We start from the raw sequence: 6873 nt of genomic DNA on the forward strand, positions 1-6873 counted from the left end.
GACCTTTTGGAGTGCCAACAGAAGAAGATCTTCAAAGGTAAGGCATATATTATATTGCTATTTCTGACTTTCGTGTCGCAACTCCCTGGTTGAAAATGATTTGTTATGCAGTTGTGTGCTGGGTGCTGTCCTCAAATAATCACATGGTTTGCTGTCGCCGTAAAGCCTTTTTGAAGTCTGACATGGCGGCTGGTTTAACAACAAGTTAAGCTTTATTTTGATGCATTGTACTTGTAATTTCATGAAAGTTTAATATTTATGGTAATTTAATTTGAATTTGGCGCTCTGCAATTTCACCGGAAGGTGTCGAAATGGGACGCTAGCATCCCACTGATCCGCAAGAAGTTAAAGTATTAAGTGTGTATGTTTATCCTGTGTTCCCATTTAATTAGCTAGTAAATAAATAATTTTACCAATTTGTGTAGTACTGAATCATAAGTAAGGCTCTGGTTTTTGCACAACGATGATATGATAAGAGGTTATGATTAAGTCTACGTAAGCGTTCGGCTGGAGACAGCCTAGCTCTGCCGAGTTGCATCGGCTCCAAAAAAGGCGAGTCGGCTGACCTTGGAGACTCTTGGGGGAACTCGGGTAAGCTCGGATCCTCTCGGGAACGTAGATGCCGGGGACTTCTGGAGTTCCTCGGAGGCAAGGTGGGATCCATTACGTCTGTAGACAGAGACAGTCGAGAGGAGAGAAAGAGAGAGAGGAGTGAATCAGAGGAGCATGAGAGAGAAGACTAAAAGACTAAAAGAGGACAAAGTAGAAAGAGAAAGAAGAGGAGCAAAGGTGAGTGAGCAAGAACATAGCACAGTCTCAAAGTGGATTTGATAAACAAAGCAGATATACAAACTATAATGTGCATCTGTCTGCAACACGATATCATAAGAGAACACGCTGCATATGACACTCGCCAATACACTTACAAGGCATGAAACGTTTATTTTTTAACCCTGAAATGTTATGTTTACGGGCTGTGCACAGAGATGTTTCAGCTTTGTGTGTGCAGTCCTGAAAAAACTCCCAACCACGCTGTATCACACTGAGCACGGGTCTTGTACACCCCTGACCATCCCACTGCTGCGGTCAAGTACACACCCGACAAGCTAGCTAGCTGTGAGCAAAGCCACAGACATTAATTGAAAGATCAGTCACTGACTGAAGCTAGCTTTTATTTTTATTTTTATTTAACCTTTATTTTGACAGAGAAGTCTATTTTACAGATGAGCCCTCCATAAATAAAACAGACATATCAATACACAATATACAAAATTATAAAACATATGAAGAAAAACAGACCCATATATCAACATAGAGGTCTCTGATCATTACTCTGAACCGACAAAGGGGGACTAGGACATCTCATTTCAGAGAGCTCTATAAGTGTGCAAAAAAACTGATAGCAGCTTTACCCAACTCTGTGTAGACCGAAGAGGCCACCAGTGTTATCCAAGCCTGAGACTGTGTTTGGTCATTTGCAAGTCTAAATTGAATTAATGATGGAAGTTTCTGCATGAGTGCTTTGTAGATAAACACAAGAAAATGCTTCTCTCTCCTTACATACTTACTAAGCACAGCATTATCCTAATGAACGTAATACAACGTTCATAGATCAAACACAACTTCATACTATTTCGCCTGTGGATGTTTATTCACCTTTATGGTCACATAATGCCACATTTGTTTTTGTATGCTAGCACAGCTTGCTGCAGAACTGGAAGAAAGTTTCCCCTCTACATAATACACATTTCTTGTATTTACAGATAACAATAGCAACAGGATTATTATAAAAGTGAAATAAGTATTTGTTCTGACTTACACTTGGTCAAAAACGCACAAATGTCAAATGAAAACAGTCTGATCTCCACAAAAGCCAACCTAACTAAGAAATACATTTTGTTGGTTGCCATGGGGAATAATCCAATAATAATTGGTAGGACACATAAAAGGAAACATCAAAGAGTTTACCGGAATCTTTAAATTAAAATACAGGAAGATTAATAAATTGTCCTTGTACAGTAGAAGATATAATTAAATTTAAAGGATTCTAAATGAATATCTAAGGGGATTTTATACAAGTATAATGCAGGGTTAATAATAAATTAATATATTTGTAGGGGTTGATGCATTTTCTGGGGGGGGGGGGGCAAATCTGTCTTTTAGAGTACTTAAGCATCGAATACATTGCCCATTTTGGCCTTTAGGCTACACTTTACAATAAGTCTCAACTCTGACTGACCACAGCATCTACAGTGGTGCAAATATATTGTATAAAATGTATTAGTTTATTAAGTAGTGTTCTGTTTAAATTCTAATACTTAACTATATTACTTACTTTGAATTTGGCTCCCTCTAGTGTTGATCTGGAGTTTTTGCCTTTAGCTAGAAAATGACCCGTCATGTGACCTGTGAGGAGGAAGTTGGTCATTGTTACCTCATGTAGAGTTCAGAGTGCTCTGTTTTAGCTGTCTGCTTACAATCTTCATCCATCATTTACGTTGTATGCCTTAGGAAGCTTTATCAGTGAGTATTTTCATTCCTTTTGCATATATCTTCTTTCCTTTCAGAATTTGGATGTGTATGTTTACTTTGTGGAATAGCACTAGCTTAATTGCTACTGTATGTTAGCCTAGCTTTTGCTTGTTGTCAGTGTGAGCAAAATATCAGGTTACGTTCATATCTAGTTTGTATTTTAGGACAGATTACATTGTCTCATGGAGACATTATTGTCTTTTTCAGTTTCACGCTGTTTCAACTCAATAAATTGTGTGAACATGGAGATCATGCTTTTAGGATTATTGATGTGAAGTTGTTTATCTTGCTGTCAAAATATTCACAGTAACGCATACGGAGGACAGTACAAGTAGTCTTGTTTGTCTCAGAGCAGTGCGAAACGATGCTGAAAAAGTTGACCATACGCGGGTAGGCTATTGTTTCAAATCCTATTATAACAATTGTATAAATTTTGGTGTTCCAGTAGGCAACAATTTGTTGCCTTCATTACCCTACTTTATTCCAATATTTCTGTCATTCAGTGATTATTTATTCCCATAGTAATTCGTTATGGACCCATCCAGATGTGGTTAGAAAACAATGCATTTGGTGGACTCGGTAAGAGTCTATTGTCCTGCTGATAGCCAATCAAGGGTGCATGGCTTCTTTTGTATTCTTAAAATAACTCCAGCACAGAGAAGAGAAAGGATCCTTGAATATGAAACATGTTGGTTAAATACTGTTAGACTTGGGGATTATGGTCCTGGACAGTGCTATTCACCTGTGTTACACCGAACGCGAAAGCCCAGGAAAATGAACAGGTACAGTAGGCTACAATACTGTAAAATAGGCCTAATAATGCTAAAAATATGGCTTAAATAAATCAACTGCTGGTCTTTACTGTATGCTGCACATTTTTACATTGTATTCCATTTCCAGCGAGACTATTCAAGCCATCGATTCACTGACGGTTGAAGATGATGAGCGATCGGCAATGGCAATCTGGAATCTGCTGGCATCACAGTGCAACATCAACATCACAGTCAGAAGACAGTTGAAGAAACTTGAGTGGACATAAAATGTCTTAGAGCCTTTCCAAAAGTCCACTCAAGTTTCTTCAACTGTCTTCTGACTGTGATGTTGATGTTGATGTTAACTATGTGTGTTCTCTTGTTTTGTACTGCTCTGTAGTTTCAACCCAATGATTCGTCTGACAAACAAAGAACTTTGCGTGCTGCAGGCCCAGGTATGGATCAAAGTTGGCGAGACATTCAATGTCATCAACCGATATTCTGTACCCTATGTCAGAGAGGTGTTTTTGGGACCACATCGTTTCTATTGTCCTGCTAATAGCCCTTGTGAAAAACAAGTGTTTGAAAACACCGGCCGCCCAACAACCTGCCCACTTGACCCTATCCCCTCCTCTCTTCTCCAGACCATTTCCGGAGACCTTCTCCCCTACCTCACCTCGCTCATCAACTCATCCTTGACCGCTGGCTACGTCCCTTCCGTCTTCAAGAGAGCGAGAGTTGCACCCCAATGGTGGAACAAGCTCCCTCACGACGCCAGGACAGCGGAGTCAATCACCACCTTCCGGAGACACCTGAAACCCCACCTCTTTAAGGAATACCTGGGATAGGATAAAGTAACCCTTCTAACCCCCCCCCCCCCCCCCCTTAAAAGATTTAGATGCACTATTGTAAAGTGGTTGTTCCACTGGATATCATAAGGTGAATGCACCAATTTGTAAGTCGCTCTGGATAAGAGCTAAATGACTTAAATGTAAAATGTAATGTAAATGAAAACATGTTTTCAAAATGCCTCCAGGGACGACAGACAAGTTCCTTACTCTTTCCCCCTTCCATTTGCCTCTTCCATTTTTGCGGTAATGCTGCAATTAGTTGGTTGTAATTTTGGGTAGAGCAGACATTCCCATATATTTGTGTTAGCTGCATGTGTGACATAACTTCACCATTCCTATTTATGATATCATTTACAAATATCCTTTTTTTTAAATAATGTTATCGAAAAATAAAGGTTTGGAGTTAAAGTATTTAATACATTGCAAGTTGGGAGAATTTTATTCCACACGTAGCCGAGCTATCCTTTTGTAAAGCTTGAAGAGTCCATTGTCCTGCTAATAGTCCTTCATGGAAACATTGTTCGCACCCATAGGTTTTAGGCCTGCAGTAGGTTAAAATAGGCCATGCCTTCTGGGAATGTTTAAAAGTCCAAAAGTTATGGGTGGAGTTAGAATTTTGGCTGTCAGAAGTCCTAAAATCATCCAAGGTTAGCCTTTAAATGCTTTATTATCCAAATGTTTAACTTCTATGGGCTAGGTGGGACGTTTGCGTCCCACCCTAGTCAACAGACAGTGGAATCGCATAGCGCGAAATAGAAATACCTCAAAAATGCTATAACTTAAATTTTTCAAACAAATGACTATTTTACACCATTTTGAAGACAAGACTATCGTTAATCTAACCACATTGTCCGATTTCAAAAAGGCTTTACAGCGAAAGCAAAACATTAGATTGTCAGGAGAGTACCCTGCCAAAAATAATCACACAGACATTTTCAAAGCAAGCTTATGTCACAAAAACCAAAACCACAGCTAAATGCAGCACTAACCTTTGATGATCTTCATCAGATGACACTCCTAGGACATTATGTTATACAATACATGCATGTTTTGTTCAATCAAGTTCGTATTTATATCAAAAAACAGCTTTTTACATTAGCATGTGATGTTCAGAACTAGCATACCCACTGAAAACTTCCGGTGAATTTACTAAATTACTCATGACAAAATACATAACAATTATTTTAAGAATTATAGATACAGAACTCCTTTATGCAATCGCTATGTCCGATTTTAAAATAGCTTTTCGGCGAAAGCACATTTTGCAATATTCTGAGTACATAGCTCGGCCATCACGGCTAGCTAATTTGACACCCACCAAGTTTGGGGCTACCTAAACTCAGAATTACTATTAGAAAAATTGGATTACCTTTGCTGTTCTTCGTCAGAATGCACTCCCAGGACTTCTACTTCAGCAACAAATGTTGTTTTGGTTCCAAATAATCCATAGTTATATCAAAATACCTCAGTTTTGTTAGTGCGTTCAGGTCACTATCCGAAGGGTAACGCGCGAGCGCATTTCGTGACAAAATAATTCAAAATATTCCATTACCGTACTTAGAAGCATGTCAAACGCTGTTTAAAATCCATTTTTATGCTATTTTTCTCGTAAAATAGCAATAATATTCCAACCGGGCAACGTTGTATTCATTCAAAGGCTGAAAGAGACTTTGAGACTGAGATGCGCGGAAATCTCAATTTTTTTCTTTCAGCCTTTGAATGAAAAAAATGTCTCGTGACCGCGCATCTCAGTCTCACTGTCCCCAGGCTGACTACTTACCGTACTTATAAGCATGTCAAACGCTGTTTAAAATACATTTTTATGCTATTTTTCTCGTAAAATAGCGATAATATTCCAACCGGGCAACCTTGTATTCATTGCGGTAAGGCTGAAAGAAAAAATGGAGTAGTCTCGTGAATGCGCATCTCAGTCTCACTGTCCCCAGGCTGACCACTTACAAATTCTGCTGCTGTTCTTTGCCCAGAGACAGCAGACACCCCATTACACTTTCTGGTGGCTTTAGAGAGCCAATGGAAGCCTTAGAAAATGTCACGTTACAGTACAGATGCTGTATTTTCCATAGAGATGCAACAGAAGGACAACAAATTGTCAGACAGGGCACTTCCTGTATGGAATCTTCTCAGGTTTTGGCCTGCCATATGAGTTCTGTTATACTCACAGACACCATTCAAACAGTTTTAGAAACTTTAGGGTGTTTTCTATCCAAAGCCAATAATTATATGCATATTCTAGTTACTGGGCAGGAGTAGTAACCATATTAAATCGGGTACGTTTTTTATCCGGCCGTGTCAATACTGCCCCCTACCCCCAACAGGTTAACTCCAGGACCACCAACAGTTTTTTTGTTGTTGCTTGATGTAGGATTCTAGTGCCAGAAAAGAGACTCTCTGATTGAAAACGCCTCCATTAATTTATGAAAAGATAGTCAGTCAATTTGTGTCACAGTTTAGACTACCGATAGATCAGCGTTCTAACGTCCCCTTGTGATAGTATGGTGCAATGACAGAATGCCACCATATACCACTAGCTCGTAACTTTTAAAGGAAGAACCACTGCAGGTACATCATCTAGCTAGCCAGCTAGATTGGTGGGAAATGTTACTGAAAATCACCCTGGGCTTTCTATGGCTTTGTCGTCACCAACTGGCATAACTATGGGTGAAGTCAGATAATGTGAGTTAGAATCAGTCTATCCATAATCAAGTGATGTTCATTGA

The 6873-nt window shown here is 39.3% G+C and overlaps 1 long non-coding RNA gene across 3 annotated transcripts; it reads left to right on the forward strand.

Annotated features, from left to right (window-relative positions):
* The first annotated feature begins 2382 nt into the window (after positions 1-2382).
* Positions 2383-4553, forward strand: LOC145864203 (uncharacterized). Of its 3 annotated transcripts, XR_014382783.1 has the most exons (4): positions 2400-2523; positions 2840-2922; positions 3685-3739; positions 3929-4553. It is a non-coding gene; the product is annotated as an uncharacterized LOC145864203 (long non-coding RNA). The 3 variants fall into 3 exon arrangements; XR_014382784.1 differs by lacking the exon at positions 2840-2922 and having other exon boundaries at positions 2383-2523; XR_014382782.1 differs by having other exon boundaries at positions 2407-2922.
* The last annotated feature ends 2320 nt before the right edge of the window (positions 4554-6873 follow it).

Source organism: Salmo salar, chromosome 26 (genome assembly GCF_965601325.2).
Source record: "Salmo salar chromosome 26, fSalSal1, whole genome shotgun sequence".
In the NCBI taxonomy this organism is placed as follows: Eukaryota; Metazoa; Chordata; class Actinopteri; order Salmoniformes; family Salmonidae; genus Salmo; species Salmo salar.